Below are 26,415 nucleotides of genomic sequence, written 5' to 3'. Positions count from 1 at the left end.
TTTTTCTGGTCATAAGTACCAGCAATAAAATAATTTAAAGAACATTAAAGTACACACCTATATGTCATTACAGGTATGACAAGGAGCACCCAAAGCTGCATTCACATTTACATTTACAGACCCAGAAAATGATTCTTGTTTTTAGAAAATTGTGCATTTTAAAAATCTAGTGATTTTGTTTGTGCCATAATACAACAGGACTTGTCTCTGACTTCTAGGCCTGGCCAGCAAACCAGGCTCTCAATAATCACAGTTTGTAAGTATCATACAATATTGATTCCACCTCCAGAAAATGTGAGGGTCATCTTGTAGTAGAAGGGCCAATGGGATTGGTTGATTTCCTTTAACCGGAGGTTTTCAGTTCCTTGTCACAAGTTATGATAGCTGGATTCAATTCCACTTGAATGTGCTGAACTACATGAAACATGAGGCCTATGCTTAGAACATTCTGAAAACAAAAGACAAAATATCTACTAACATTGTTCTGCAATGACTTTTTTCATTCTCCTCACTGTGGTACCCAAGTAAGAATTCAGAAGCTGAGTCAGAAGCAGTCCAACTGAAGATGTCATCAGATAGTTGTATAAGAAACATCAGTAATCAAAAGCACTGCATTCTGAAGCCCCAAAAGTATGAGAATCAGCTGGGTCAGAGCAACCACCTTCAGGCTATTTCCTCCCTCCTTGATGTGAATGACAACACTCAGTTTGTAGCCAGTTTGGGCCCTGGCAGTCATTTTCAGATCACATAAAGATTATGTTTAGGAAGCCTTGTACCATGAGGACATCCCTAATATGAAGATGTACAGGTAGCCAGCCACTGCATTAAATACAATATAACCCCTACATCAAGGGAAGGAGATCATAAGGAAGCCCATGACAAAGAACAGGACACTGAGCAGCTGAGCAATAAGACCTGGCAGGAAGTCCTGCAGTTAACAATGTGTTGGGTCCAAAGAAGCCAAGCACAGGGTGACCAGCATGCACACCAGCATGAGGCTCCAATAGGTGCCAGAGGCATCAGCAGTGCCAGTTTCTGACCTTACCCACTCGGAACACCAGACAGCTGCCGCTTACAGAACAACCACCAGCACCCCAGCTGGCAAGTTGAAGACTGCAGGCAGACCTTGGTGGTCCAGATAGGCACCTAGCAGAAGCATGATGCCTTAATAGAACTCCATTATTTACCACACTCTGTTATGTTCCTTTCATCCCTCTTTTAGAACACCTGATCATGCTTCTTTATTAATGTAATTGATGTGGTAAAAATAAGTTATTCATGACAATGTGTTTAAAATACACATTCTCAGGAAAATGAATATAAAATAGCATCTAAAACAAATGTCTACCTATTTAGAGAATGATCTATACCAAAATTTTCCTTTAAAGGACTGGAGATGGCAATTATTCACTTAAAATATTAGGAAAAATTTTATCTTTCATATATTTTATTATCAATTATGGCTATAAATTCACATTCATATCCACAAATGTGTACAAATGAACTATGGAAAGACTAAGAGATTAGCAATTTATTGTATTTTTGTCTCCCATTCCATCAAAGATCATATATATAATATTAAGAATAGTTAAAAACTGTGGAGATGCACCTTTTTATAGCTAATAAGTATGGCCTCTGAGTCTCTGAATGCATCAAACCCTGCTTAAGGAATAAAATACGTATTAAAAATATGCATCCAGCTCTGCTCCCAGACCCCGTGAGAGAGAGAGACCTCACCGCCTGGTCAGGTGGGCACTCCTGAGGCTGCAGAGCGGAAGAGACCACCAACACTGCCCACCCCCACCCCTGCCCACATCCCTGGCCCAAGAGGAAACTGTATAAGGCCTCTGGGCTCCCGTGGGGGAGGGCCCAGGAGCAGCAGAACACCTGCCTGAGACACTGCCGGAACCTGAAGGAAACAGACCAGATAAACATTCTCTGCACCCAAATCCCGTGGGAGGGAGAGCTAAACATTCAGAAAGGCAGACAAGCTGGGAAACCAGAAGAGACTGCTCTCTGCACATACATCTCGGTCGCCAGAGGAAAACACCAAAGGCCATCTGGAACCCTGATGCACTGAAGCTCCCTGAAAGGGCGGCGCAGATCTTCCTGGTTGCTGCCGCCACAGAAGCCCGATGGCAGCACCCCGAGAGCGAACTTGAGCCTCAGGACCACAGGTGAGACCAACTTTTCTGCTGCAAGTGACCTGCCTGGTAAACTCAAGACACAGGACCACAGGAAAAGCTGAAGACCTGTAGAGAGGAAAAACTACACACACGAAAGCATAACACTCTGTCCCCTTAACTGACTGAAAGAGAGGAAAACAGGTCTACAGCACTCCTGACACAGAGGCTTATAGGACAGTCTAGCCACTGTCAGAAATAGCAGAACGAAGTAACACTACAGATGATCTGATGGCGAGAGGCAAGCGCAGGAACCAAAGCAACAGAAACCAAGACTACATGGCATCATCGGAGCCCAATTCTCCCACCAAAACAAACATGGAATATCCAAACACACCAGAAAAGCAAGATCTAGTTTCAAAATAATATTTGATCATGATGCTGGAGGACTTCAAGAAAGACGTGAAGAACTCCCTTAGAGAAACACAGGAAAACATTAATAAACAAGTAGAAGCCTACAAAAAGGAATCGCAAAAATCCCTGAAAGAATTCCAGGAAAACATAAATAAACAAGTAGAAGCCCATAGAGAGGAGACACAAAAATCCCTGAAATAATTCCAGGAAAACACAATCAAACAGTTGAAGGAATTAAAAATGGAAATAGAAGCAATCAAGAAAGAACAAATGGAAACAACCCTGGATATAGAAAACCAAAAGAAGAGACAAGGAGCTGTAGATACAAGCTTCACCAACACAATACAAGAGATGGAAGAGAGAATCTCAGGAGCAGAAGATTCCATAGAAATCATTGACTCAACTGTCAAAGATAATGTAAAGCAGAAAAAGCTACTGGTCTAAAAAATCCAGGAAATCCAGGACTCAATGAGAAGATCAAACATAAGGATAATAGGTATAGAAGATAGTGAAGACTCCCAGCTCAAAGGACCAGTAAATATCTTCAACAAAATCAGAGAAGAAAACTTCCCTAACCTAAAAAAAGAGATACCCATAGACGTACAAGAAGCCTACAGAACTCCAAATAGATTGGACCAAAAAAGAAACACCTCCCATCACATAACTGTCGAAACACAAAACGCACAAAATAAAGAAAGAATATTAAAAGCAGTAAGGGAAAAAGGTCAAGTAACATATAAAGGCAGACCTATCAGAATCACACCAGACTTCTCACCAGAAACTATGAAGGCCAGAAGATCCTGGACTGATGTCATACAGACCCTAAGAGAACACAAATACCAGCTCAGGTTACTGTATCCTGCAAAACTCTCAATTAACATAGATGGCTAAACCAAGATATTCCATGATAAAACCAAATTTACACAATATCTTTCTACAAATCCAGCACTACAAAGGATAATAAAGGGTAAAGGCCAACATAAGGAGGCAAGCTATACCCTAGAAGAAGCAAGAAACTGATCGTCTTGGCAACAAAACAAAGAGAATGAAAGCACACAAACATAACCTCACATCCAAATATGAATATAACTGGAAGCAATAATAACTATTCCTTAATATCTCTAAACATCAATGGCCTCAACTCCCCAATAAAAAGAAATAGATTAAAAAACGGGATACGCAACGAGGACCCTGCATTCTGCTGCCTACAGGAAACACACCTCAAAGACAAAGAAAGGCACTACCTCAGAGGGAAAGGCTGGAAAACAACTTTCCAAGCAAATGGTCAGAAGAAGCAAGCTGGAGTAGCCATTCTAATATCAAATAAAATCAATTTTCAACTAAAAGTCATCAAAAAAGATAAGGAAGGACACTTCATATTCATCAAAGGAAAAATCCACCAAGATGAACTCTCAATCCTAAATATCTATGCCCCAAATACAAGGGCACCTACATACGTAAAAGAAACTTACTAAAGCTCAGAACACACATTGCACCTCACACAATAATAGTGGGAGATTTCAACACCCCACTCACATCAATGGACAGATCATGGAAACAGAAATTAAACAGAGATGTAGACAGACTAAGAGAAGTCATGAGCCAAATGGACTTAACGGATATTTATAGAGCATTCTATACTAAAGCAAAAGGATATACCTTCTTCTCAGCTCCTCATGGTACTTTCTCCAAAATTGACCATATAATTGGTAAAAAAAAAGGGCCTCAACAGGTACAGAAAGATAGAAATAATCCCATGCGGGCTATCAGACCACCACGGCCTAAAACTGGTCTCAATAAGAATCAAGGAAGAATGCCCACATATACTTGGAAATTGAACAATACTCTACTCAATGATAACCTGGTCAAGGAAGAAATAAAGAAAGAAATTAAAAACTTTTTAGAATTTAATGAAAATGAAGGTACAACATACCCAAACTTATGGGACACAATGAAAGTTTTGCTAAGAGGAAAACTCATGGCACTGAGTGCCTGCAGAAAGAAACAGGAAAGAGCATATGTCAGCAGCTTGACAGCACACCTAAAAGCTCTAGAGGAAAAAGAAGCAAATACACCCAGGAGGAGTATAAGGCAGGAAATAATCAAACTCAGAGCTGAAATCAATCAAGTAGAAACAAAAAGGACCATAGAAAGAATCAACAGAACCAAAAGTTGGTTCTTTGAGAAAATCAACAAGATAGATAAACCCTTAGCCAGACTAACGAGAGGACACAGAGAGTGTGTCCAAATTAACAAAATCAGAAATGAAAAGGGAGACATAACTACTGATTCAGAGGAAATTCAAAAAATCATCAGATCTTACTATAAAAACCTATATTCAACAAAACTTGAAAATCTCCAGGAAATGGACAATTTCCTAGACAGATACCAGGTACCGAATTTAAATCAGGAACAGATAAACCAGTTAAACAACCCCATAACTCCTAAGGAAATAGAAGCAGTCATTAAAGGTCTCCCAACCAAAAAGAACCCAGGTCCAGACGGGTTTAATGCAGAATTCTATCAAACCTTCATAGAAGACCTCATACCAATATTATCCAAACTATTCCACAAAATTGAAACCGATAGATCACTACCGAATACCTTCTACGAAGCCACAATTACTCTTATATCTAAACCACACAAAGACACAACAAAGAAAGAGAACTTCAGACCAATTTCCCTTATGAATATCGACGCAAAAAATACTCAATAAAATTCTGGCAAACCGAATCCAAGAGCACATCAAAACAATGATCCACCATGACCAGGTAGGCTTCATCCCAGGCATGCAGGGATGGTTTAATATACGGAAAACCATCAACGCGATGCATTATATAAACAAACTGAAAGAACAAAACCACATGATCATTTCATTAGACGCTGAGAAAGCATTTGACAACATTCAACACCCCTTCATGATAAAAGTCCTGGAAAGAATAGGAATTCAAGGCCCATACCTGAACATAGTAAAAGCCATATACAGCAAACCAGTTGCTAACATTAAACTAAATGGAGAGAAACTTGAAGCAATCCCACTAAAATCAGGGACTAGACAAGGCTGCCCACTCTCTCCCTACTTATTCGATATAGTTCTTGAAGTTCTAGCCAGAGCAATCAGACAACAAAAGGAGGTCAAGGGGATACAGATCGGAAAAGAAGAAGTCAAAATATCACTATTTGCAGATGATATGATAGTATATTTAAGTGATCCCAAAAGTTCCACCAGAGAACTACTAAAGCTGATAAACAACTTCAGCAAAGTGGCTGGGTATAAAATTAACTCAAATAAATCAGTTGCCTTCCTCTATACAAAAGGGAAACAAGCCGAGAAAGAAATTAGGGAAACGACACCCTTCATAATAGACCCAAATAATATAAAGTACCTCGGTGTGACTTTAACCAAGCAAGTAAAAGATCTGTGCAATAAGAACTTCAAGACACTGAAGAAGGAAATTGAAGAAGACTTCAGAAGATGGAAAGATCTCCCATGCTCATGGACTGGCAGGATTAATATGGTAAAAATGGCCATTTTACCAGAAGCGATCTATAGATTTAATGCAATCCCCATCAAAATACCAATCCAATTCTTCAAAGAGTTAGACAGAACAATTTGCAAATTCATCTGGAATAACAAAAAACCCAGGATAGCTAAAGCTATCCTCAACAATAAAAGGACTTCACGGAGAATCACCATCCCTGAACTCAAGCAGTATTACAGAGCAATAGTGATAAAAACTGCATGGTATTGGTACAGAGACAGACAGATAGACCAATGGAATAGAATTGAAGACCCAGAAATGAACCCATATACCTATGGTCACTTGATTTTTGACAAAGGAGCCAAAACCATCCAATGGAAAAAACATAGCATTTTCAGCAAATGGTGCTGATTCAACTGGAGGTCAACATGTAGAAGAATGCAGATCGATCCATGCTTATCACCCTGTACAAAGCTTAAGTCCAAGTGGATCAAGGACCTCCACATCAAACCAGACACACTCAAACTAATAGAAGAAAAACTAGGGAAGCATCTGGAACACATAGGAACTGGAAAAAATTTCCTGAACAAAACACCAATGGCTTACGCTCTAAAATCAAGAATCGACAAATGGGATCTCATAAAACTGCAAAGCTTCTGTAAGGCAAAGGACACTGTGGTTAGGACAAAACGGCAACCAACAGATTGGGAAAAGATCTTTACCAATCCTACAACAGATAGAGGCCTTATATCCAAAATATACAAAGAACTCAAGAACTTAGACCGCAGGGAAACAAATAACCCTATTAGAAAATGGGGCTCAGAGCTAAACAAAGAATTCACAGATGAGGAATGCCAAAAGGCTGAGAAACACCTAAAGAAATGTTCAACATCTTTAGTCATAAGGGAAATGCAAATCAAAACAACCCTGAGATTTCACCTCACACCAGTGAGAATGGCTAAGATCAAAAACTCAGGGGACAGCAGATGCTGGCGAGGATGCGGAGAAAGAGGAACACTCCTCCATTGTTGGTGGGGTTGCAAACTGGTACAACCATTCTGGAAATCAGTCTGGAGGATCCTCAGAAAATTGGACATTGAACTGCCTGAGGATCCAGCTATACCTCTCTTGGGCATATACCCAAAAGATGCCCCAACATATAAAAAAGACACGTGCTCCACTATGTTCATTGCAGCCTTATTTATAATAGCCAGAAGCTGGAAAGAACCCAGATGCCCTTCAACAGAGGAGTGGATACAGAAAATGTGGTACATCTACACAGTGGAATATTACTGAGCTATCAAAAACAACGGCTTTATGAAATTCGTAGGCAAATGGTTGGAACTGGAAAACATCATCCTGAGTGAGCTAACCCAATCGCAGAAAGACATACATGGTATGCACTCATTGATAAGTGGCTATTAGCCCAAATGCTTGAATTACCCTAGATGCCTAGAACAAATGAAACTCAAGACGGATGATCAAAACGTGAATGCTTCACTCCTTCTTTAAAGGGGAACAAGAATACCCTTGGCAGGGAAGAGAGAGGCAAAGATTAAAACAGAGACTGAAGGAACACCCATTCAGAACCTGCCCCACATGTGGCCCATACATATACAGCCCCCCAATTAGACAAGATGGATGAAGCAAAGAAGTGCAGACCGACAGGATCCGGATGTAGATCGCTCCTGAGAGACACAGCCAGAATACAGCAAATACAGAGGCGAATACCAGCAGCATACCACTGAACTGAGAATAGAACCCCCGTTGAAGGAATGAGAGAAAGAACTGGAAGAGCTTGAAGGGGCTCGAGACCCCATATGTACAACAATGCCAAGCAACCAGAGCTTCCAGGGACTAAGCCACTAACTAAAGACAATACATGGACTGACCCTGGACTCTGACCTCATAGGTGGCAATGAATATCCTAGTAAGAGCAGCAGTCGAAGGGGAAGCCCTGGGTCCTGCTAAGACTTAACCCCTTGTGAACTAGACTGGTGGGGGGAAGGCGGCAATGGGAGGAGTGTTGGGAGGTGAACACCCATAAGGAAGGGGAGGGGGGAGGGGGATGTTTGCCCGGATACCGGGAAACTGAATAACACTCGAAATGTATATAAGAAATACTCAAGTTAATAAAAAAAAAATAAGGCTGTGATGAACATAGTGGAGCACATGTCTCTTTTATATGTTGAGGCATCTTTTGGGTTTATGCCCAATAGAGGTATAGCTGGATCCTCAGGCAGTTCAATGTCCAATTTTCTGAGGAACCTCCAGACTGATTTCCAGAATGGTTTTACCAGTCTGCAATCCCACCAACAATTGAGGAGTGTTCCTCTTTCTCCACATCCTCGCTAGCATCTGCTGGCACCTGAGTTTTTGATCTTAGCCATTCTCACTGGTGTGAGGTGAAATCTCAGGGTTGTTTTGATTTGCATTTCCCTTATGACTAAAGATGTTGAACATTTCTTTAGGTGTTTCTCAGCCATTCGGCATTCCTCATCTGTGAATTCTTTGTTTAGCTCTGAGCCCCATTTTTTAATAGGGTTATTTGTTTCCCTGCGGTCTAACTTCTTGAGTTCTTTGTATATTTTGGATATAAGGCCTCTATCAGTTGTAGGATTGGTAAAGATCTTTTCCTAATCTGTTGGTTGCCGTTTTGTCCTAACCACAGTGTCCTTTGCCTTACAGGAGCTTTGCAGTTTTAAGAGATCCCATTTGTCGATTCTTGATCTTAGAGCGTAAGGCATTGGTGTTTTGTTCAGGAAATTTATTCCAGTGCCCGTATGTTCCAGATGATTCCCTAGTATTTCTTCTATTAGTTTGAGTGTGTCTGGTTTGATGTGGAGGTCCTTGATCCACTTGGACTTAAGCTTTGTACAGGGTGATAAGCATGGATCGATCTGCATTCTTCTACATGTCGACATCCAGTTGAAGCAGCACCATTTGCTGAAAATGCTATCTTTTTTCCATTGGATGGTCTTGACTCCTTTGTCAAAAATCAAGTGACCATAGGTATGTGCGCTCATTTCTGGGTCTTCAATTCTATTCCATTGGTCTATCTGCCTGTCTCTGTACCAATATCATGCAGTTTTTATCACTATTGCTCTGTAATACTGCTTGAGTTCAGGGATGGTGATTCCCCGTGAAGTCCTTTTATTGTTGAGGATAGCTTTAGCTATCCTGGGTTTTTTGTTATTCCAGATGAATTTGCAAATTGTTCTGTCTAATCTTTGAAGTATTGGATTGGTATTCTGATGGGGATTGCATTGAATCTGTAGATTGCTTTTGTAAAATTGCCATTTTTACTATATTAATCGTGCCAATCCATGAGTATGGGAGATCTTTCCATCCTCTGAGGTCTTCTTCACTTTCTTTCCTCAGTATACAGATCTTTTACTTGCTTGGTTAAAATCACACCGAGGTACTTTATATTATTTGGGTCTATTATGAAGGGTGTCGTTTCCCTAATTTCTTTCTCGGCTTGTTTCCCTTTTGTATAGAGGAAGGCAACTGATTTATTTGAGTTAATTTTATACCCAGCCACTTTGCTGAAGTTGTTTATCAGCTTTAGTAGTTCTCTGGTGGAACTTTTGGGATCACTTAAATATACTATCATATCATCTGCAAATAGTGATATTTTGACTTCTTCTTTTCCGATCTGTATCCCCTTGACCTCCTTTTGTTGTCTGATTGCTCTGGCTAGAACTTCAAGAACTATATCGAATAAGTAGGGAGAGAGTGGGCAGCCTTGTCTAGTCCCTGATTTTAGTGGGATTGCTTCAAGTTTCTCTCCATTTAGTTTAATGTTAGCAACTGGTTTGCTGTATATGGCTTTTACTATGTTCAGGTATGGGCCTTGAATTCCTATTCTTTCCAGGACTTTTATCATGAAGGGGTGTTGAATGTTGTCAAATGCTTTCTCAGCGTCTAATGAAATGATCATGTGGTTTTGTTCTTTCAGTTTGTTTATATAATGCATCGCGTTGATGGTTTTCCGTATATTAAACCATCCCTGCATGCCTGGGATGAAGCCTACCTGGTCATGGTGGATCATTGTTTTGATGTGCTCTTGGATTCGGTTTGCCAGAATTTTATTGAGTATTTTTTGCGTCGATATTCATAAGGGAAATTGGTCTGAAGTTCTCTTTCTTTGTTGTGTCTTTGTGTGGTTTAGATATAAGAGTAATTGTGGCTTCGTAGAAGGTATTCGGTAGTGATCTATCGGTTTCAATTTTGTGGAATAGTTTGGATAATATTGGTATGAGGTCTTCTATGAAGGTTTGATAGAATTCTGCATTAAACCCGTCTGGACCTGGGTTCTTTTTGGTTGGGAGACCTTTAATGACTGCTTCTATTTCCTTAGGAGTTATGGGGTTGTTTAACTGGTTTATCTGTTCCTGATTTAAATTCGGTACCTGGTATCTGTCTAGGAAATTGTCCATTTCCTGGAGATTTTCAAGTTTTGTTGAATATAGGTTTTTATAGTAAGATCTGATGATTTTTTGAATTTCCTCTGAATCAGTAGTTATGTCTCCCTTTTCATTTCTGATTTTGTTAATTTGGACACACTCTCTGTGTCCTCTCGTTAGTCTGGCTAAGGGTTTATCTATCTTGTTGATTTTCTCAAAGAACCAACTTTTGGTTCTGTTGATTCTTTCTATGGTCCTTTTTGTTTCTACTTGATTGATTTCAGCTCTGAGTTTGATTATTTCCTGCCTTATACTCCTCCTGGGTGTATTTGCTTCTTTTTCCTCTAGAGCTTTTAGGTGTGCTGTCAAGCTGCTGACATATGCTCTTTCCTGTTTCTTTCTGCAGGCACTCAGTGCCATGAGTTTTCCTCTTAGCAAAACTTTCATTGTGTCCCATAAGTTTGGGTATGTTGTACCTTCATTTTCATTAAATTCTAAAAAGTTTTTAATTTCTTTCTTTATTTCTTCCTTGACCAGGTTATCATTGAGTAGAGTATTGTTCAATTTCCAAGTATATGTGGGCATTCTTCCTTGATTCTTATTGAGACCAGTTTTAGGCCGTGGTGGTCTGATAGCCCGCATGGGATTATTTCTATCTTTCTGTACCTGTTGAGGCCCTTTTTTTTACCAATTATATGGTCAATTTTGGAGAAAGTACCATGAGGAGCTGAGAAGAAGGTATATCCTTTTGCTTTAGGATAGAATGTTCTATAAATATCAGTTAAGTCCATTTGGCTCATGACTTCTCTTAGTCTGTCTACATCTCTGTTTAATTTCTGTTTCCATGATCTGTCCATTGATGAGAGTGGGGTGTTGAAATCTCCCACTATTATTGTGTGAGGTGCAATGTGTGTTTTGAGCTTTAGTAAGGTTTCTTTTACATATGTAGGTGCCCTTGTATTTGGGGCATAGATATTTAGGATTGAGAGTTCATCTTGGTGGATTTTTCCTTTGATGAATATGAAGTGTCCTTCCTTATCTTTTTTGATGACTTTTAGTTGAAAATTGATTTTATTTGATATTAGAATGGCTACTCCAGCTTGCTTCTTCTGACCATTTACTTGGAAAATTGTTTTCCAGCCTTTCACTCTGAGGTAGTGTCTGTCTTTGTCTCTGAGGTGTGTTTCCTGTAGGCAGCAGAAAGCAGGGTCCTCGTTGCATATCCAGTTTGTTAATCTATGTTTTTTTTAATTGGGGAGTTGAGCCCATTGATGTTGAGAGATATTAAGGAATAGTGATTATTGCTTCCTGTTATATTCATATTTGGATGTGAGGTTATGTTTGTGTGCTTTCATTCTCTTTGTTTTGTTGCTAAGACGATTAGTTTCTTGCTTCTTCTAGGGTATAGCTTGCCTCCTTATGTTGGGCTTTACCATTTATTATCCTTTGTAGTGCTGGATTTGTAGAAAGATATTGTGTAAATTTGGTTTTGTCATGGAATATCTTGGGTTCTCCATCTATGTTAATTGAGAGTTTTGCAGGATACAGTAACCTGTGCTGGCATTTGTGTTCTCTTAGGGTCTGTATGACATCAGTCCAAGAAATCTGGCCTTCATAGTTTCTGGCGAGAAGTCTGGTGTGATTCTGATAGGTCTGCCTTTATATGTTACTTGACCTTTTTCCCTTACTGCTTTTAATATTCTTTCTTTATTTTGTGCGTTTGATGTTTTTACTATTATGTGACGGGAGGTGTTTCTTTTCTGGTCCAATCTATTTGGAGTTCTGTAGGCTTCTTGTATGCCCATGGGTATCTCTTTTTTTAGGTTAGGGAAGTTTTCTTCTATGATTTTGTTGAAGATATTTACTGGTCCTTTGATCTGGGAGTCTTCACTCTCTTCCATACCAATTATCCTTAGGTTTGATCTTCTCATTGTGTCCTGGATTTCCTGTATGTTTTGGACCAGTAGCTTTTTCCGCTTTACATTATCATTGACAGTTGAGTCAATGATTTCTATGGAATCTTCTGCTCTGGAGATTCTCTCTTCTATCTCTTGTATTCTGTTCGTGAGGCTTGTATCTACAGCTCCTTGTCTCTTCTTTTGTTTTTCTATATCCAGGGTTGTTTCCATGTGTTCTTTCTTGATTGCTTCTATTTCCATTTTTAGTTCCTTCAACTGTTTGACTGTGTTTTCCTGGAATTCTTTCAGGAATTTTTGCGATTCTTTCAGGGATTTTTGCGATTCTTCTCTGTAGGCTTCTACTTGATTATTAATGTTTTCCTGTGTTTCCCTAAGGGAGTTCTTCATGTCTTTCTTGAAGTCCTCCAGCATCATGATCAAATATGATTTTGAAACTAGATCTTGCTTTTCTGGTGTGTTTGGATATTCCATGTTTGTTTTGGTGGGAGAATTGGGCTCCGATGGTGCCATGTAGTCTTGGTTTCTGTTGCTTGGGTTCCTGAGCTTGTGTCTCGCCATCAGATTATCTCTAGTGTTACTTTGTTCTGCTATTTCTGACAGTGGCTAGACTGTCCTATAAGCCTGTGTGTCAGGAGTGCTGTAGACCTGTTTTCCTCTCTTTCAGTCAGTTATGGGGACAGAGTGTTCTGCTTTCGGGCGTGTAGTTTTCCTCTCTACAGGTCTTCAGCTGTTCCTGTGGGCCTGTGTCTTGAGTTCACCAGGCAGCTTTCTTGCAGCAGAAAGGTTGGTCTTACCTGTGGTCCCGAGGCTCAAGTTCGCTCGTGGGGTGTTGCCCACGGGCTCTCTGTGGCGGCAGCAACCAGGAATACCTGTGCCGCCCCTTCCGGGAGCTTCAGTGCACCAGGGTTCCAGATGGCCCCTGGTGCTTTCCTCTGGCGTCCGAGATGTGTATGCAGAGTGCAGTCTCTTCTGGTTTCCTGGCGTGTCTGCCACTCTGAGGGTTTAGCTCTCCCTCCCATGGGATTTGGGGGCAGAGAACTGTTTATCAGGTCTGTTTCCTTCAGGTTCCGGCATTGTCTCAGGCAGGTGTTCTGCCGCTCCTGGGCCCTCCCCCACGGGAGCCCAGAGGCCTTATACAGTTTCCTCTTGGGCCAGGGATGTGGGCAGGGGTGGGCAGTGTTGGTGGTCTCTTCCGCTCTGCAGCCTTAGGAGTGCCCACCTGACCAGGCGGTGAGGTCTCTTTCCCACAGGGTCTGCCTTATTTTTAATAGCCAGAAACTGGAAAGAACCCAGATGCCCTTCAACAGAGGAATGGATACAGAAAATGTGGTACATCTACACAATGGAATATTATTCAGCTATCAAAAAAAACGAGTTTATGAAATTTGTAGGCAAATGGTTGGAACTGGAAAATATCATCTTGAGTGAGCTAACCCAATCACAGAAAGACATATATGGTATGCACTCATTGATAAGTGGCTATTAGCCCAAATGCTTGAATTACCCTAGATCCCTAGAACAAATGAAACTCAAGACGGATGATCAAAATGTAAATTCTTCACTCCTTCTTTAAATGAGGAATAAGAATACCCTTGGCAGGGAAGGGAGAGGCAAAGATTAAAACAGAGACTGAAGGAACACCCATTCAGAGCCTGCCCCACATGTGGCCCATACATATACAGCCACCCAAATAGACAAGATGGATGAAGCAAAGAAGTGCAGACCGACAGGAGCCGGATGTAGATCGCTCCTGAGAGACACAGCCAGAATACAGCAAATACAGAGGCGAATGCCAGCAGCAAACCACTGAACTGAGAATAGAACCCCCGTTGAAGGAATCAGAGAAAGAACTGGAAGAGCTTGAAGGGGCTCGAGACCCCAAAAGTACAACAATGCCAAGCAACCAGTGCTTCCAGGGACTAAGCCACTACTTAAGACTATACATGGACTGACCCTGGACTCTGACCCCATAGGTAGCAATGAATATCCTAGTAATTGCACCAGTGGAAGGGGAAGCCCTGGGTCCTGCTAAGACTGAACCCCCAGTAAACTAGACTATGGGGGGAGGGCGGCAATGGGGGGAGGGTTGGGAGGGGAACACCCATAAGGAAGGGGATGGGGGAGGGTGATGTTTGCCCGGAAACCGGGAAAGGGAATAACACTTGAAATGTATATAAGAAATACTGAAGTTAATAAAAAAATAATATGCATCCATTACTTTAGGGAGTGATGAATGTCCCTGATTTTTAAACTCAAGTTAATGTTAAAAATGATCATTTCTCATGTTTGCATTTTTTGCACTTCTGAGAAGCAGCTGCTGCCATAAGCAGAAATGCTAATATTCTATGGTAACAGCTGTTGTTAGAGTATTTTGGACTAACCACTTTTTGGAAGTGTAAATCTTGCTATAAGGGTCAAATTTTGTCTTAGAATTCTCTCAATTTCACAAACTTAAAATGTTTGAGTATTTAAGATGAAATTGTGACAAGCAACCTCAGCTTGATTATTTCTCTGAACTTAAACCATCCTTTAACTTTTCTGGTCTATTATATACCTCCACTGATAGTGAATTAACATCATGTTCTATAACAGAAATCATGAAGATATCTAATATGCAGAAAATAAAAAATTCCAAAATTGAAAAGGAGAAACCTTAGTAAAGGGAAATGCACCAGTCCATTTTATTATTGTTAAAGTTCTGACTTACTTTTGATTATGTATATATTATTCAAACACACTTAACCTGCAATGTAAATGAAGTGTGTTTAAATTTCACCAAAAATAGATTTGTAAAACACGCAGAGGAAACCACCACATAACACAGTAGGTAACAATAGACATAAAAAAAATAAATGAATTAATATCACTAGCTACATCTGTATTGGTTTATGAGATTTTAATGTGGCTTTGTAAGTATCAGTGAATGCATGGCTTTGCTATTGGTGTTAGAATGCACATTTACCAACAAGGCCCAAGAGAATAACATGTGTTGTGGTCAATAAAGCTGAATGAAGTTGGACATAAGGCTTGAAGGTACATAGATGAGATTTTACCTAGCTGGTTTCAGTTTTGCTTTAGTTTAGTATTCCTTACTATGATTCTTTGGAATGGTATTATATATCCTTCAATGTTGTAGGAATGTGCTCTGCTCTTTAATCTTGATTTTATAGGGGATTACAATAAAGAAATTATATGAATCTCAGAAGAGACTTAGAGCTTTGGACTTTTAAACATTGCTGAGACTGTGAAGGACTACAGTGAATTTTGAAGTTGGACTTAATATGTTTAGCACTTTGCTATAGTTACATAATTCACCATAGAATCAAGGGCTTGATCTATGGAAACCTGGTTGTAGAATGTTTGGCCCATGGGAAGTGGCAATGTTTGGTGGCTTGTCCTTCTTGAAACAGGTGTGGCCTTGTTGGAAGAAGTGTATAAGTGTTAGAGATAGAGATAGAGTTAGAGTTATCATTAGGGTAAGGATTAAAGTTAGGGTTACACTTAGGCTCAGGGGTAAGATTAGAGTCATGTTACGATTAAGGCTTGGGATAGGTTAGGTCTGGGTCATGGTTATGGTCAAGGTCAGGGTACAGGTTAGGGTTATCTTGGGCTCCTCCTTGTTACCAACAAGGAGTTTATCATACACTTCTGGCTTCTCTAACTTCTTGGGGTATCTAAGGCAACTTCGACTTCAAATCTTCTTGTTCTAATATCTAAGATCCTCCATGATCTCTTTGGCTTCTCCAATTGTCTTAGGTCATTTAGCAACTCTGCCCTTGTCACTCTCTAGGCTCCGCTTAACTCCATTGCTGCTGCTCTCTTGGTGGTCATGCACTGGGACTGTTGTCTCCAATAATTTGTGATCTTCTGCAGCTAGACTTTACCTATAGCCTCTTATAGTATCTCGTCATCTTCTTCAGTCCTGCGCCATCAAATGCTACATTGGCTATACCTTCTCCAATGGCATTTTTTGGCCTCTCACGTGCCATGCTTTATCTGTTCACCATATTACTTTTATGACATCAAAAACAGTATAACCTGTGTGATTATTTAATATTACCAAGTCTGGCTATAGGCATGAAGTCTATCTCTGCACACAGCTGCCTTGTATATTCATAAAACACTTTCCAGAGGTTTTCAGCTCACAGTGAGTTTCATCTCTTCTTAATTATCTATTCATTTTCAGCTCGAGCTAACCAAGATCAACTGTTCCAGTAGCCTCTTCTATTCTTGAGGATAAAGCCAGTGCTACATGGCAGAAGCTGTAGAATTCTGCTGCTTTCTGGGGCTGAACCATGCCCTCCTTGTTTTACTATATTATTACCAGGTTTGGGTTTTCCAACTCCTTTACTGCCTACGCTTCACTTTGCCCAGAACTTCTGTGCTAGGCTTACCTTGAATTCAGAGATCTCCTTCCTTTGTCTTCTAGGATTAAAACTATGTACCACCACTCATGGACCTAAGTTTTTCTTCAATTCCTTTTCACAAGATTCTTATAAGCATGGTCACTGTGTTTCAAGATCTGAATCACAGGTGTGGCCTCTATTTCTGAATTGTAGTTCATTTCTAATACAGTCAATTTGACAATTTACAATAGACATCAAAATTTATTCCTTGTCAACTTGACACACAAGCATATTTTCTTATATCTAAAGGAAAACAATAACCAGGTTATAGCAGTGCCTAATATGCCTAACATAGTGACTATCCCTCATTGAATTGCAAATAAATAAACAATAAACATAGCTAGATGGACTTAACCCTGAGGTCACCATCCCCTTAATATGTTTATTTTCTTTAACACAGCGTTTAGATCCATTCTACTACCTAGTGCCCATGTATTACTTGAGCATTACATTTGCTATATTTCCTTTATGATCTTCATAAGAGTGAACCACAGGACAATCTCTAAAATATGTAGTTTGTAGCAATCTTTTGTCAATGCCATTAAGTTAATTTTTTTTACCTTAGCCTCAGGCAGATGCATTGCTCAAATGCAAAATGACCCAACTTTCTTCAACCAAGTATCATATCAATGTTCTCTAAGCAACTTACTAGAGGTTTTGTCCTCTGACACCTCTTGAGCCATGCCCCAACATTCAAATTACTCACAGCCCTAGGGTCTTCCATGCTTCTTCTGTAATGTCTTATAAAGCCCCACTTAAAGCATCCTACTTCTATTCAAAGTTCCGAAATCCACATTCCTCCAAACATAAGAATTGCTAAGCCTGCCACAATATTCCAGTCCCTGGTAATAATTTCTGTATCAGTCAAGGTTCTATTGCTATGACGAGACACCATGACCAAGGCAAGTCTTGTAATGGCAAATATTTAATTGGGGCTGGCTTTCAGTTTCAGAGTTTCAGTCCATTATTTATCATCATGGAAGGAAGCATGGCAGCCTGCAGGCAGACATGGTACTGGAGAAGAAGTATCTGAAAGTAGCCAAAGCGGAAAGAGTTCCACACTAGGTGGAGCTTGAGCCAAGGAGTCCTGAAAGCTCTAATACATAGTGAAGCATTTCCAAAATAAATAAATAAATAAATAAAAATAAAAATAAAAAGCCACACCTACTCCAACATGGCCACAATTTCTCATAGTAGCACTTCCCAAGGGTGACCCATGTTCAAACCAACACACAAAATATTGACTAAATTCCTACTATACTTTTGACTAGTTGGAAAGTGTCTTTAATACTCAGCAAAAGAAAAGAAACAAAGCTGTTTCTGTGTTGCTTGACTTTATCTCTTAATAGGAAGGGGGACTTAATAAATATTAAGTAAAACAATTAAGTAATTATCTCTGCAATGGTAGATGACTCAAGAATGCAGAGCAGAAATTACTAGAAACTCATTAATATAAGTAGATCCACAAAACAACACTATGATGTTTTGTGCCGACTCAGTCCCAAATCACAAGATTCTGCTAAATTGATGCCAGGATTCAGCTATAAGCACTTACTCAAAGCACAGAGGTACCCAGAGTACCTGTTGTCAAATAGCATTTTAATACTCTGTTTTTCGAGTGTATTAAAAGCTTCATGATTATATTTACTAGCATAAAAAAAAACAGTTAATTTCAATGTATATTTTCAGAGCTGATTTACATTTGCCCCCATGCCTCTGCCTTCTCCTGAATTTTCTTGTTTTGTATTTGTTTTGCTTTGTTTTTTAATAATTTATTTAGATGTTTTGGTATTGCTGTGATCAAGTGCCTTACAGAATCTATTCAAGGATGAAGTTGCATAGAAGGAAAGCATGGCAAGGAAGCCATCAATGATTGTGAGAGAGTGAGACAGACATATCCACAGGGGAATTGGACAAAAAAAATAGGGGTAGAGAAAGAAGGGTTGGATTTGAACATTTAAAGGTCCACAATTAGTGACTTGTGTCCTCCAACTGGGACTTACTTAAAAATGAAACCTCCTTTGCAAATACTGCCAACAGGCTGAAAATTAGCTCTCACAAAGTGGATTTCAGGGTAAACATTCCAGGTTCAGAACATTATTGGTATCAACTCAAGACTTATGTGTAGTTACTACATTCCTTCATAATACTTATATGTAATTGAAGGTATTGCCTTAAATAGAGACCATATCAGAATTATCTCAATTTAAAGTACAAAGACATTATCAAAAATTATAATATAATAATAAAAATTGAGGAAGATCTCAGAAGATGGAAAGGTCTCCCATGCTCATGGATTGTCAGTATCACTATAGTAAAAATGGTCCACTTAACAAAAACAATCTACAGATTCAATGCAATCCCCATCAAAATTCCTTGTCTATTCTTCATAGAGTTAGAAAGAACAATTTGCAAATTCATTTAGAATAACAAATAACCAAGGATATCGAAAAATTCACTTAAAAATAAAATAAATACTGGGAGAAATCACCATTCTTGCCCTCAGCCTTTATTACAGAGAAATAGTGATAAAAACTATATAGTATTGGAACAAAGAGAGGCAGGTAGATAATGGAATAAAATTGTAGAACCAGAAATGAATCCACACACCTATGGTTACTTGATCTTTGACAAAGGAGCTAAAACCATACAGTAGGAAAAAAGATAGCATTTTTAACAAATCGTGCTGGTTAAACTGGAGGTCAGCATGTAGATGAATGCAAATTAATCCAATCTTATCACCCTGAACAAATCTCAAGTCCAAGTGGATCAAAGACTCCACATAAAACCAGATAAACTCACACTAATAGAAAACAAGTTGGGAATAACCTCGAACCCATGGGCACTGGCGAAATTATCCTGACAAAACACCAGTGGCTTATGCTCTAAGATCAACAATTGACAAATAGGACCATATAGCTTCTGTAAGGGACAGGACACTATCATTAGGAAAAAGTGGAAACACGAAGACTGGGAAACGATCTTTCCCATTCGTACATCCAATAAAGGGCTAATATCCAAAAAATACAAAGAACTCAAGAAGTTAGACTCCAGAGAATCAAATAACCTTATTAAAATGGGGTATAGAGCTAAGCAAAGAAATCTTAGTTGATGAATATCAAATAGCTGAGAAGTACCTAAAGAAAGGTTTAACATCCTTAGTCATCAGGGAAACGCAAATCAAAACAACCCTTAAATTTCAACTCACACCAGTCAGAATGTCTGGGAGCGATGCCCTTGAAACCCTCTATTATTGATGTTAACATTATGGTTAAAGTTAAGTATGACTGGATAGTTGGAAAATATTTTTCCAGCCAGCTGCAGAAGATTAATTCCCATCTAGTGGTCAGGATGAATAATGATATGATAAAGTTCTGACCTTGCTGAGAAATGCGTCTGATGACAAGTTGCCCAATGTGATAACCTGTAACCTTTCTGAAAAATCAACATCCTGCTGACTAAAAGATTTAAAAAACTGTGACCTTTCTAAAATCCTGTTGATGTCAGCCGTTTGTCTGACCACAAGAACTGTGTCCTTGGCCTGTGTAAATGTTTCACACTTTCCTCCTCCCTCTGTTATCTTTGTTATGGTATAAATTCGGCCTTGGGAAAAAATAAAATTGTCACTTTGATCAGACTCTTTTCTTGGTGCCCTTCTTCGTGTCTCTTGTCCCTCATTCTCTTCCAGGTACCCTCTGCATCCTCCCTGACAAAAAATATCAGGTGACAACAGGTGCTGGCAAGAATGTGTAAAAACAGGAACACTCCTCCAATGTCGATGGGATTAGAAGCTGGTACAAGCACTGTATAATTCCCTCTGGAGTTTCCTCAGAAAATTGGACATTTTAGTACATGATGATCCAGTTATAACACTCCTGGGCATATACCCAAATGATGTGCCAACATATAACAAAGACACATGCTCCACTATGTTCATAGCAGCCTTATTTATAATAGCAAGAAGCTTAAAAGAACCCAGATGCCCTTTAACAGAAAAATGGATACAGAAAATGTGTCACATCTATACAGTGGAGTATTACATAGCTATCAAAAACAATGACTTCACAAAATTCATAGCCAAATGAATTCAACTAGAGAATTTCCTCCTGAGTAAGGCAACACAATCAGGAGAGAACACAGATGGTATGTACTTACTGATAAGTGGGTATTAGCCCAAATGCTCAAATTACCCAAGATGAAACCCACAGACCACATGAAGCTTAAAAAGCAGATGTTTCAGTCCTTCTTTAAAGGGGAAATAAAAATATTCATGGGAGAGAATATGGAGACAAAGTCTGGAGGAGAGACTGTAGGAATGGCAATTCAGATCCTGCTCCACAGGCATTCTAGCCTATATATATATATATATCCCAGGGACTAAGCCACTACCTAAAGACTGCCCATGGGCAGAACCATGGCTCCAGCTGCACATGCAACAGAGGATGGCCTTGTTGGGCACCAATGGGTGGAGAATCCCTTTGTCTTGCCAAGGCTGGACCCCCAGTGTAGGGGAATGTTGGGGAAGAGGCAGGAACAGGAGGTGGTTAGGAAAGGGCAATACCCTTATGAAAGAAGGGGACAGGGATGGGATAGGGGGCTTATGGCCAGGGAACCAGGAAAGAGATTAACATTTGAAATATAAATAAAAATACCTAATAAAAATAAATAAGATCTGAGTTCGATCTCTGTCTTCTCAGCTGTTGTTTAAATCTTATGCACCTCTTTTTTTTCCATCTTAAAGCAGAGTTAAAATTATGTATCCGTTAAAGGCAATACTGAGAATAATAATGATAATAATAATAATAATAATAATAATAATAGTAGTAGTAAAAGAATAATAATAGCAAAAATAATAATAAACCTTAGTTTAAACAGCCTTGTAATAAATACAACAACATTTAATGCTCCACAGTCCCTAGGAGAATCAGACTGAGGATCAACACTGCGTTTAGCAGAAAGAATGTCAATCACACAGCCCTTCCTGTGTGTAGCTTCCTAAGTGATGGTGGTGAAAGTCAGATCGAAAGAACTTGAGAGAAACTGTAGGCCATAAAATCTGACTAATTTTCAAAACATGGGGGGAAAAGGAGAGAGATATGTGGTATTTGGAGGGTGCAACAGTCAAGTGAATTTCTCATGAATCAGTAAAGAAGGCAATGTGAAGGAGAGCTTGAGGTATACCCTAAGTACGAAGCATGGGCTGAGAAGCTGCAGACCCTTGCTTGATGGGTGTTAGATTTAGTATCAACATTCTATCATTAGCATAAACTTTTGATTTCAGATTTAACATGTCTATATTAACTGATTACTATTTGTGTTTTAAGCTGCTGTATTTTTTCCTAAGAAAAGAAATGATATAAAACTAATTGATAATGCTATAATATTTTATAGGAATCATATTCTTTGCATAATTTTTGTTCATACATTGAAAATATAAATATACAAACTTACAGTATTATCTATAATGAATCAACTGCAATATTTTTATTATTATGAGTAACTAGATTTATAATATGCTAATTATCTCATAAAAAGTATGATCATTATAATACCATTACTATTACATTCTCTGTGAATAAAGGACAGTAATGACACTGTAGCTATCGTAACGATTATTTTATTAATGTAGGTGCCCTTCCTTTTGGAGCCTAGATATTCAGAATTGAGAGTTCATCTTGGTGGATTTTTTTCCTTTGATGAATATGACGTGTCCTTCTTTATCTTTTTTGATAACTTTTGGTTGAAAGTCAATTTTATTTTATAATAGAATGGCTACTCCATCTTGTTTCTTGGGAACATTTGCTTGGAAAATTGATTTTCAGCCTTGTAACCTGAGGTAGTGTCTGTTTTGTCACTGAAGTGTATTTTCTATAACCAGCAAAATGCTGAGTCCTCTTTATGTATCCAGTCTGTTAGTCTATGACTGTTTATTTGGAAACTGAGTCCATTGATGTTGAGAGATACTAGGAACCAATGAATGTTGTTTCCTGTTATTTTTATTGTTAGAAGCAGAATTGTTTGTGTTGCTATCTTCTCTGGGTTTATTTCAAGAAGACTACTTTCTTGCTTTTTCTTGGTTGTAGGTTCCCAACTTGTTTTGGAGTTTTTTTTGTTTTTTTTTTGTTTTTTTTTTTTTGTTTTTTGTTTTTTTTTGTTTTTTTTGTAAGACTGCATTTTGGGAAGGTATTGTGTAAATTTGGTTTTGTTATGCAATATCTTGGTTCTCCTTCTGTGTTGAGAGTTTTGCTGGATATAATATCTTGAAATGACGTCTACTGAGGATTTTCTAGCTTTCATAGTCTATGTAGAGAAGACTGGTGTGGTTCTGATAAGTCTGCCTTAATGTGTTTCTTGACCTTTTTTCCATTACTGCTTTTAATAGTCTCTGTTTTGTGTAATTGTTGTTTGGACCATTATATTAAGGGAAAAATTTCTTTTCTGGTCCAATCTTTTGGGAGTTCTGTAGGCTTTTTGTATATTCATGGGCATCTCTTTCATCAGGTTAGGGAAGTTTTCTTCTATAATTTTGTTGAAGATATTTTGGCCCTTTAATTTGTGTGTCTTCGTTCTCTTCTATTCCTATTATCCTTAGACTTGATCTTCTCATTGTGCCCTGGATTTCCTGGATGTTTTGTGTTAGGAGCTTTTTGTGTCTGCATTTTCTTTGGTTGTTGTCTCAATATTTTCTATGATCTCTTCTGACACAGAGATTCTCTCTTCTATCTCTTGCATTCTATTGGTAATTCTTGAGTTTATGACTCCTGATTTCTTTCATAGGCTTTGCATCTCTACGGTTGTCTCCCTTTTCAATTTCTTGTTTCTATTTGAATTTTTAGATCATGGATGTCTTTGTTCAATTCCTTCACCTGTTTGATTGTATTTTTATTTAATTCTTAAAAGATACTGTGTTTCCTCTTTAAGAGCTTCTACCTGTTTACTTTTGTTATCTTGTATTTCTTTAAGGGAGTTAAATATGTCCTTCTCAGAGTCCTCTAACATCATCATGAGTAGTGATTTTAAATCAAAATCTTGTTTTTCTGGTGCGTTTGGATCTCCAGGGCTTTTTGTAATGGAGGATCTGAGTTCTGATGATGCTAAGTGGCCTTGGATTCTGTTGCTTAGGTTCTTGCCCTTGCCTCTGACCATATGCTTATCTCTGGTGTTAGCTGATCTCTGCACCTCTGACAGAGGCTTGGCTCTCCTGGAAGCCTGTTTGTCAGCACTACTGGGACATCAGCTCTCTCGCAGTGGGATCTGGGTATAGAAAGCTGTGGCATAGAATGAGCTCTCAGCACAGGCAGAAACTGGAAGGGTTCTGGTCCACTCTATTCCTCCATACCTGTCTCCTAAAGGCTCCAGACTGGTTACTTGGAGCAGAAGTGGTGGTTTCACCTGTGATCTCAGGTGTGTCAACACTCTAGGAGACCACCTCTGTCAAAGTGAGATCTGGGTACAGAAAGCTGTGGCACAGGGTCTGCCTGAGGACAGGTAGAAACAGGAAGGCACTTCCATCACTCCTCCACCCCCAGCTTCTTAATAAATTCTTTAAAATATATGTTCCTTCAACCATACTAGACAGAGAGGGGGGACAGATACATGCAAATAAAAAATTGCTTTTGAAAGAAAACTAAACCATAGCAAAATAAATATAAATTCTTAAAACGTGACAAACATATCACATCAATACTTGGGAGATGCTGGACGATCATAAGAACAAGGTTAGTCTTAGCTATAGAAAGAAATTGCCTCTAGAGTTTACTTGATACCCTGTCTCAAAAACAAAAGGAAAGAATTACAATTAAAAACACACTAGAATATTTTTCTGTACTGTTTTTAAAATTTCTTTATTTGTGAAGTGTATTAGCTACCAGATCCTGAAAACAAAGTAGTTTACAAAGTTTCCAAATGACCGTGTATACTTTTTCATGTAGAGGAAACAACCAAAAATATTGATTGCTATCTATTTCTGTACATAAAAATGATCTATCTCAACATAATTCAATACTATTCTAGACCACGACTATGTCAATCACCTTATTGGTTTTCAATTTGTGGATCTCAGCATCTTTGCTGGTCATACAAGGTATTTTGAATAGCAGATATTCACATATGGTTAATAGCAGTAGCAAAATCACAGTTATGATGTAGCAACAAAATACTTTTAATATTTGGGGTCACTATATCATGAGAAACTGGATTTTAGGGTTGAGAACCACTCATTTAGAAAGTTCCTTTTCATAACATAATGTCATATTATGACATGGCATTAAAAGTTTGTTTGCGGAAGTCCCACACCCTCGGATCCCGGCCCGCAGCAGCTCTCTGCCCCCAGACCCTGTGAGAGAGAGACCCAACCGCCTGGTCAGGTGGGCACTCCTGAGGCTGCACAGCGGAAGAGACCACCAACACTGCTCACCCCTGCCCACATCCCTGGCCCAAGAGGAAACTGTATAAGGCCTCTGGGCTCCCCTGGCGGAGGGCCCAGGAGCGGCAGCACCCCTGTGCCTGAGACACCACCAGAACCAGAAGGAAACAGACCAGATAAACAGTTCTTTGCACCCAAATCCCGTGGGAGGGAGAGCTGAACATTCAGAGAGGCAGACAAGCCTGGGAAACCAGAAGAGACTGCTCTCTGCACACACATCTCGGACGCCAGAGGAAAAAGCCAAAGACCATCTGGAACCCTGGTGCACTGAAGCTCCCAGAAACGGCGGCACAGGTCTTCCTGGTTGCTGCCTCTGCAGAGAGCCCGTGGGCAGCAGCCCACGAGCGAACTTGAGCCCCGGGACCACAGGTAAGACCAACTTTTCTGCTGCAAGAAAGCTGCCTGGTGAGCTTGGGACACACGGAAGCAGAATTTTTGTAGAACCGGGCACGTTCTGTGTTTACCAGAAGTCCCACATCCTCGGTTCCCGGCCCGCAGCAGCTCTCTGCCCCCAGACCCTGTGAGAGAGAGACCCAACCGCCTGGTCAGGTGGGCACTCCTGAGGCTGCACAGCGGAAGAGACCACCAACACTGCTCACCCCTGCCCACATCCCTGGCCCAAGAGGAAACTGTATAAGGCCTCTGGGCTCCCCTGGCGGAGGGCCCAGTAGCGGCAGGACCCCTGTGCCTGAACACCACCAGAACAAGAAGAAAACAGACCGGATAAACAGTTCTCTGCACCCAAATCCCGTGGGAGGGAGAGCTGAACATTCAGAGAGGCAGACAAGCCTGGGAAACCAGAAGAGACTGCTCTCTGCACACACATCTCGGATGCCAGAGGAAAAAGCCAAAGACCATCTGGAACCCTGGTGCACTGAAACTCCCGGAAACGGCGGCACAGGTCTTCCTGGTTGCTGCCGCTGCAGAGAGCCCGTGGGTAGCACCCCACGAGGGAACTAGAGCCTCAGGACCACAGATAAGACCAACTTTTCTGCTGCAAGAAAGCTGCCTGGTGAAGTCAAGACACAGGCCCACAGGAACAGCTGAAGACCTGTAGAGAGGAAAAACCACATGCCGGAAAGCAGAACACTCTGTCCCCATAAATATTTGAAAGAGAGGAAAACAGGTCTACAGCACTCCTGACACACAGGCTTATAGGACAGTCTAGCCACTGTCAGAAATAGCAGAACAAAGTAACACTAGAGGTAATCTGATGGCGAGAGGCAAGCACAGGAAC

The 26,415-nt window shown here is 39.8% G+C and overlaps 1 pseudogene; it reads right to left on the bottom strand.

Annotated features, from left to right (window-relative positions):
• Window positions 1–263: 263 nt before the first annotated feature.
• The window catches only part of Tmem64-ps1 (transmembrane protein 64, pseudogene 1), a 67,914-nt pseudogene continuing 41,762 nt past the window's right edge, over window positions 264–26,415 (bottom strand).

The sequence above is a fragment of the Rattus norvegicus genome, chromosome 13 (genome assembly GCF_021556685.1).
Source record: "Rattus norvegicus strain SHRSP/BbbUtx chromosome 13, alternate assembly SHRSP_T2T, whole genome shotgun sequence".
Taxonomy (NCBI): Eukaryota; Metazoa; Chordata; class Mammalia; order Rodentia; family Muridae; genus Rattus; species Rattus norvegicus.
The sequence above is the reverse complement of the archived record's forward strand: the minus strand, read 5'-3'. Positions and strand labels throughout refer to the sequence as shown.